Here is an 8018-nt window from a genome sequence, read left to right on the forward strand (position 1 = left end):
CTGTTTACACCTTCCTCTGTTGTGCTCATACTCTGGTCTGGGACCTCCAACAGAAGTGAGGAGTGACTCAGCAAACCCTCACTGACCTGGGACCAGTATTTGGAAGATGAATTCCCTTCCTCCTTAATCTTGAGATTTACTTGAGTTTATTTTTTCTTGTTCTTGCTCCATGCTGCTGCCTTCTGGCTGCTCCCAGCTCAAGCGTGAGTGTGGTCCCATAGCCTTCCAAAAGGATTCTTTGTTGGGCAGCAGCTCCCCTTTCTACAGAAGCACTGGTGAAGCTCAAGCACAGGCAGGAGAAGCAACAGGCACTTGGCCTGAGGCAAATGTTGAAACCAGCTCAACCCAGCTCTAGCCAAGGTGAGCCGAGGTCATCCCTGAAACCTGTCATCTCAGTTCAGAGCCTGAGAGCTTTAAGTTGTGTGGTGGTTGAATCTGGCCAGTAGCTAGGCACACTCACAGCTGCTTGCTCACTCACACCCAGCAGGAAGGGCAAATGGGAAGAAGATAAAAAGAGGGGGAAAAAAAACCCCAAAGATACAACAAAGAAAAAAACAACCCCAAACCCCTTGTGGGTTGAAATAAAGAGAGTTTAATAGGTGAAAGGCTGCAAGGCAGAAGATGCAAAGGCTACCATAACCTTTCACAACTGGGCTTGTGACTGAGCAGGAGTGAACTTGGAAAAAAACAGTGCCCGAGCTTCTTCCTCTACTGTAATTTTTGTTGGTGATCGTAATGTTTTAGCATGCGAAATACCCCTTTGCTCAGTCTGGGTCAGCTGTCATGGCTGTGCTCCTCTCAATCTCTTTAAGTAGAGGGTAAGACAGAAAAAAAAATGTTTTCAATTTCTCATTACACTACGTTATCATACAGTGCTACCTAGTTTTGTAGCAACTATTGGAACACAATAATTTTCATGTGCTTTAGTTTCATGTGTTATTTCTGATTTCTCATGAAGGTCTTGCTTTATGAGGATCATTTAATGAACATTGGGAACATTTGGTTTTATTATGTCATATTTCTCCTATATTTCAAACTTTGACTAAGTTGAAGAAGAGTTCAGGAAAGAAAAAAATAGTGAAACCCATAAAATGTTATTTTCATATGCTTGAAGCAAACAAACTAGTTGGAGAATCAATTATACTGTAATACCTTGGCAAGTTCTCCACACTAAAAATATGTATTATTTGCAATTCTATTTTCAGCAAGTGAAATTACTCTCAAGAAACTGATAGCTATGTCAGAATCAAGAAATTAAGAATTTGAATATCCAAGCTGCAGTGCCAAGTAGTCCTTAAGAAACAGATGAAAAATTATTGCCAAGAGCTAAACAGAAGAATGAGTTAATGCTGAAACTGACATAAAAGCAGGGAAAGGAGAAGTATTATAATAATGTCCAGTTATTCTAAGGCGTCAGAAATCAAAATCACCTCACATTAAAAAAAAAAAAAAAAATCACTATCACCATTTTTATGCATCTAGCTCAGTACCTCCAACAACATGCACTGGTTTCTTTGACCCTTCAGAGAATAAAAACATTAAATATTCTACATTGTTTTTTTATAAAAACACAGGTGTGGCTTTAAGTGACACTATCAAGAGCTAGATGTTCAAATAGGAATTCATCACCACAGAGGGATACAGAAAATTTGTCAGAAGGTAAAAGACAGAAAATATTTTACAGAGTGCATTATGACAATGATCATCTTTATAGCTGAAGCAAATTGTATGATAGAACTCAGCCTCTGTCATACTGGGTAATTATATCAGATAAGATTAGTAGATGTTTATTTTATATAATGGGTGTCAACTGTATCTTACTAATCTTTAATATTAAGCCACACATATAAAAATTCTAAGTATATTGTTTTAAATTCTTATTAGCTTTCTAGTCTGGGCTACAGATCATAATTTCTGTTTCATGGGCTACATCAAAAGAAGTGTGTCCAGAAGGTTAAGTGAGGTGATTCCCTCTATTCCACTCCCATGAGACCTCACCTAGAGTACTGCATCTAGTTCTGGAGCCCCCAGCACAAAGAAGACATGGAGCTGTTTGAGTGAGTCCAGAGGAGGGCCACAAAGATCAGAGGGCTGGAGCTCCTCTTTTATGAAGACAGGCTGAGAAAGTTGGAGTTCTTCAGCCTGGAGAAGACAAGGCTCCAGGGACACCTCATAGCAACCTCCCAGTACCTGGAGGGGGCCTACAATATAAAGCCGGGGAAGGACTTTTTACAAGGGCATGTAGTGATTGGAAAACATGTAATGACTTTAAACTGGAAGAAGGTAAATTTAGGTTAGACATGGGAAGGAAATTCTTGAGTGTGAGAGTGACGAGACAGTGGCACAGGTTGCCCAGGGAAGTTGTGGATGCCTCATCCCTGGAAGTGTTTAAGGCCAGATTGGATGAAGCTTTCAGCAACCCGGTCTAGTGTAAGGTGTCCCCACCCATGCAGGGTGGTTTGAACTAGAAGGTCTGTATGGTCCTTTCCAGCCCAAACCATTCTATGATCCTATAATCTGCAAAGAACTGGTAAGATGAAACATCTGAGTTCACCTTCTCAGCTGGAAATATTTAAGCTGTAAGGGGATCTTTTTGTTTTCTGTCCAGGTTTTGTTTCAAAAACCAGAAGCTTAAAGGTTACTCCTGCTCTGCCCTCAGAAGAGTTCTGATGCCAACCACTCAAAAATAATATTAAATAAAATTATTTTAATGGCTTTTTTTCTGGTTATTCCTCATGTATCTCCACAAAACTGAGGCCACGTAGCATTTCCAGTGGACCGACTTGTTTACTGATAAGTGATGACACTTTGCACAGTTGTATGGCTTTTCAGCCCCTCAGGCACTTTCTTGAAGTGTTTTGCTTTCTACTTTTCTCATTTCACTATGTTTTCCCATTCCTTCTTTATTCAATATAGGAAAAAAGCCAAGCAAAAAGATAAATAAAGAAAGCTAAATGTCATCACAAAAGTTTGCATTACACCTAAATTATGGCTCTATAATTTGAAATTAGCTTGTTTAAAAAGATCAAAATAACATGTATATAAAATGCTTCTAACTAAACCACTTGATTCTAAAAAGTCTTTTTTTGGTCTGAAATTTTAGTGAACAATTAATGTGTGTCATTTGCAATGACACAACTGAAGGTTCTTGCTTTTGTTGGCATGACACTGAGCAGCTTATGACTTTTTTCCTTTTCACCCACCAGATGCACACTGGCATGTTCACCTTTTTAACAAAGTAAGATCGGCATTAGTGAACAACACCAAATACCCTTAAGCAGAACAACATCCTAATCCAATGATGTTGAGAAAAAATCATTCAAATAGACTAGTCTTTCCAATACTGCCATCTGCAATCTAGGCACTTTCTATGTTAATAGTACATATACTTCTAGAGACTGAGAAATACTTAGGCAGGGGTCTCATTCTGATTGATGCTGAAGAAGCTTTGGGGTAAAAAAGATTACAAACTGCAGAGCTGTCAGCAGAAAGCTGTGTAAGAAAACCCCTGGTAAATTTGATTCCTTTGGAGTCACTACTCTGCCTTTAAGACACTGCTCCTTTTCATCTGTAATATTGTGGCTATTTTCAGGTGGCTTACATGCAGTGACAACTGTTAAGATTTGCATGCCTCTACACCATTGTGTGCCTACAACACTGGGAAACACAGAAGTTTGCAGTGGATACTAGGCTGTATTAAAATTAATCATAAGAATAGATTCACAAATCTGTCACTACCTTTCAACCACAGAAGTTAGAGTATCTTGCTATGTTATTTTTCATGTTGTAATTCCACCCCCTTTTTATTTTTCTTTTGCTTGTCAGTGTTCCTTGACATTTTTAGATGTTTGGATCTTTTTTTCAGATTTTACCCCTAAGTTATGGGTACAGGAGTTGCTGTGTATTCTCCATTGCTACTGATTGTTATAATATTAATTTAGACTAGTGAAAGTATATGTGGTAAATTTGCTTAGTTTTAAAACAGCAGAAAGTAATTCCATCTTTAGCAGGGGAGTAAATCCTGCTTTGGCATGGATTTTATTCTGATGTCTTTGTATTAATTCATATGTACTATTGTTATATGTACTTTTAAAAAAAAGGTAATTTCCAATGTATATACTATTTAAAGCTTCACACTAAATATAATGCAGTCCTAACAAAAAAACACATGCATAAAAATTTCTTCTACATTTAAGTAACCCATAACTCCTTCTCCTAACAAAATAAAATTCTACATTGACAATTAGAAAGACTTACATACTGAAAGCCCATTTGCCAGTAAATCATTTACTTGCATTCTGAATATGAAAATACATGAGGCATAAAACTATTTTTAACTGAACTCAGTGTGTTCTCTGAAAAGTAAATAATTCTGTCAGAAAATTTCGTTGTTTTTTATGTAATATCTAGAATAAAAGCCATTAAAAGATCAACGATTTTTGTTTTGTTTGGTTTTGGTTTTTTGTTTTATTGGGTACTGTAAGCCACTTCTTTTCTTGTACTGAAAAAGCACAAGTTCTTGCAGGAGAGAAAAAAAAATATTGAAGCCTTCGGGTGCTTAATTGAAAGAAGATGAAACAGCTCTGATACCTCCTTTTCCCTTTAAATCCACTTATTGTCCACACACAAGAGTTAGGAAAACAATGCTGAAATTAGTAATACTCAGTGATTTGAGCTGTATTATTGCAAAAAGGAGAGATGTGGCAGTATTTTTAACATACAATAAATCACAGGTTCTGTAAATCATGCACGCGGAAAGCTTCCCAAGTTTATCTCGGTTACTAAAGTTGCATATATACGCACGTATATGTCTGTCTACCTATTTATATATAAATACATTTAAAAAAACCAAATCAGAGCTCAAGTAAAAGTATAAGCATAGCTAATAAGTACATGGAGCTAGCTGCTAGGATTCTAGCATATAAAACTTGCTTTATAGGTGCACATTGCTGACCACTGCCAATGCTGCTTCTGTGCAGCAATTTACAACAGTTTTTAGTACCCTTCTGTTCACTTCATAAAATAGGTAAGACAAATACAGAAACATTCCCTCTTTTGATATTTAACCCTATTCATAGGCCTGTTAACACAGGTCTGGTAAAAAAAGTAATACAGTCATCATCTTTAATTTTACATATGTGCTTTATTCCTTGCAGCTTACTTTTCTGACAATAATGTATTATACGTAATTTCTTTTTACTTCATTGTTATTTTTCCAAAGTTAACATATGCATTGCAAGGGAAAAAAAAATACAACAAAAACACCCCCCGTACATCATGATAGGAAGACACATATGTAGAAAGTATTAGTTATAGACCTAGTTTACAGTATGCTCACCCATTAATTTAGTTTCAGTAAGAGAATGTTAGGCTCTGGCTTTATTTTTAACTAGCATCTGATGCCAGCTTGTTAAAACATTTACCAAAACCTGGATGCTGCAGTGCACAACTACCTTCTTAGCTACTCTTGTCTCTGGGTAGCATAAAAAGGAGGGCAGGGCCACAGGCAATTTTGTTATTGCATACCTTCTGGGGTTACAGCTGGCTCTGTTCTATTGCCCTTCCCACATGCACTTTGGGCTAGTCTAGCTGTACATCATACTACCTATTTTAATCTTTTCTATCACTGAGGTTTTGGAGAGGGTTTCTCCTTTTAGGTATATTTTCTTTCCTTTCTCTTTACTAGGCAAGATAATGGAAATGCTTTCTTTAAAGGAGAAAATAGGCACTGTACTGTTGGGAAAAGAGTTTCAGCTCAGTGGCAAACCACTATGACTCTCTGATGGTAGCTGCATATACTTGAAACCTTCAACTCAATCATAACTTTTTTTTTCATGGTGTAATGGTTTCTCAGTTCCATGTAGCTGTGTGGATAAGCTGTGGTGAAGTATGCCTCAGCCAGCTTTGAGAACAGTAGGCTAAATCTCACTACAGATGGAGTCTGGTGGAGACCTATTAATCAAATAGCCAATTAGCCACCTCTCATGATAGCAGCCTTCAACAACATGATACAGCACATACCAGCTGTAATTATACAGGACTGATCATCTTTTGGGAAAAGTTGCACATTGCCATAGGAGTCTTATCACCCAGTCCTCCTCTTCACATGACATCTTACCATTCATCCTTCTACCGTGATGATTTAACAGAATCATTGTGTCTTAGAAAGAAGTGTCCATTTAAAATTAAAATAATAGTTAAGATAACATGCAGCAGATCTTTATAAACAGCAAATAAATAAGAAAAATCTGTTGGTTTTAACATAAAATTTAAAGAAAAAGCCCATCTGTCTTAACAAATTCTACTCAATAAGATCTTTTAAAAATAATGTTATTTTTGTTACGATAATAATATTTGTTACTTTGTTTGCCTTGTCACAGGAACCCAGCTAAAAGGAAACAAGAGCATCACATAGATAGATGCACAATGATGCAAGAAGGCAAAAAGAAATACAATTCTTGGAGACATGCAGGTCAAAATAGGAGGGTGACATGGGGAGATAAAAATAATAAGGATTTTTCCCAATGAGTGAAGTAAGAGAAAATCTAAACTTGCCTGCAGCCAGGGAAAGAACTGTGCTTGCCTGTTTTGCCTGTGGAGAATCAGTAGTAAAAAGACCACAGAGGCAAGACATAAGGATTCTACTCAAGGAAACAGCTCTAAGTACTGCCCTGGGCTTCATGAGATCTGGCTGCCAAAGGCAGCACAAAAGATGCTGTGAATTAGCAGCCCTTCTCTGTACTCTATTTTGCCAAAATCTTATGTTTAGCTTCCTCCTCATGTTTTCAACACTTGCATACCAGAGCTTGTTAGAAGACCAGATCTGGTGTCACACAGAAAGACTGGTGATGAAAATGTTTCACTGAGGATATAAAGATGAAGAATCTAACTTATAAATTGTATCATATAACAAGTCAGGAAAAAAAAACAACCCTGCTGCTCCTTCCTCCTCATGCTCTTCCCCTGCTCCAGCATGGGTTCATGCCAGGCCCCTGCTCTTGGTGGGATCTCCATGAATCTGCAGCTTCCTTCAGGGCATCTCCTCCACAGGCTTTGGTGTGGATATCTGCTCCAAGGTGGTCGTTCATGGGCTGCAGAAAAAAACAACCAGTATCACCATGTTCTTCTCCATGGGTCAAGGGGAATCTCTTCCTCTTCCTTCTACTTCACTAACATAGGTGTCTGTATGATTGTTTCTTTCACCTTTTTTCCCCACTTTTTTCTCTCACAGCTGCTGTGCAGTGGTTTTTATTCTTTTTTAGATATGTTATCACAGAGGCAGCACCACCAGCACTACTGAAGGGCTCAGCTCTGGCTAGTCAGCTTTGGAGCCAGCTGAAATTGTCTCAGTCTGAAATGTGGCATTTCTGATGCTTTCTTACAGAAGCCACTCCTGCAGCTTCACTGCTACCAAAACCTTATCACATAAACTAATGTTTTACCAAATTAAGAAATAGAAGACATAGTGTCAATCTAAGTGTAAAATTTCACAAGCTCTTTTAAAGAAAAGAGTCATTCATATGGATTCTATCACAATATATGCTTGGTTTCTCTTTGACCATGAGGAAGTAAGCAAGAAAGACAAGCCTGATCCAAAGCAAAATGAACCCATTAACAATGCTTCTGGTGAATATTAAAAACACTAATAGAAATTATTCCATTAATTTTTCACTGCCCCAGCTAATATATTTTGTTTCTAATTTCAAAGGCATGAAAAAAAGTTCTTGAAAAAGTCTTGTTACTAGGCACTACTGGAAGCGCAGGCATGCAAAATTATTCAAAAACAGTACAAAGGATAATATACAAGTAAATTATTAGCTGTCACTTTCCCATGGGGAACAATTGCTAGCCCTGAAAAAACAGCTACTTGGTTATCAAGAGGATAATAGGAATCCCTAAACCATCGTAACAGTGAAGTGCTAACAGCATTTGTCTTTTTCTAGAATTAATATTAATTGTTCATTTGGCCCTAAAATCTTGATTTTTTTTAAGCCTGAAATGCACTTTTTATTCCTGCT

This window comes from Chaetura pelagica, unplaced genomic scaffold, assembly GCF_000747805.2.
Source record: "Chaetura pelagica isolate M959 unplaced genomic scaffold, ChaPel_1.0 scaffold15, whole genome shotgun sequence".
NCBI lineage: Eukaryota > Metazoa > Chordata > Aves > Apodiformes > Apodidae > Chaetura > Chaetura pelagica.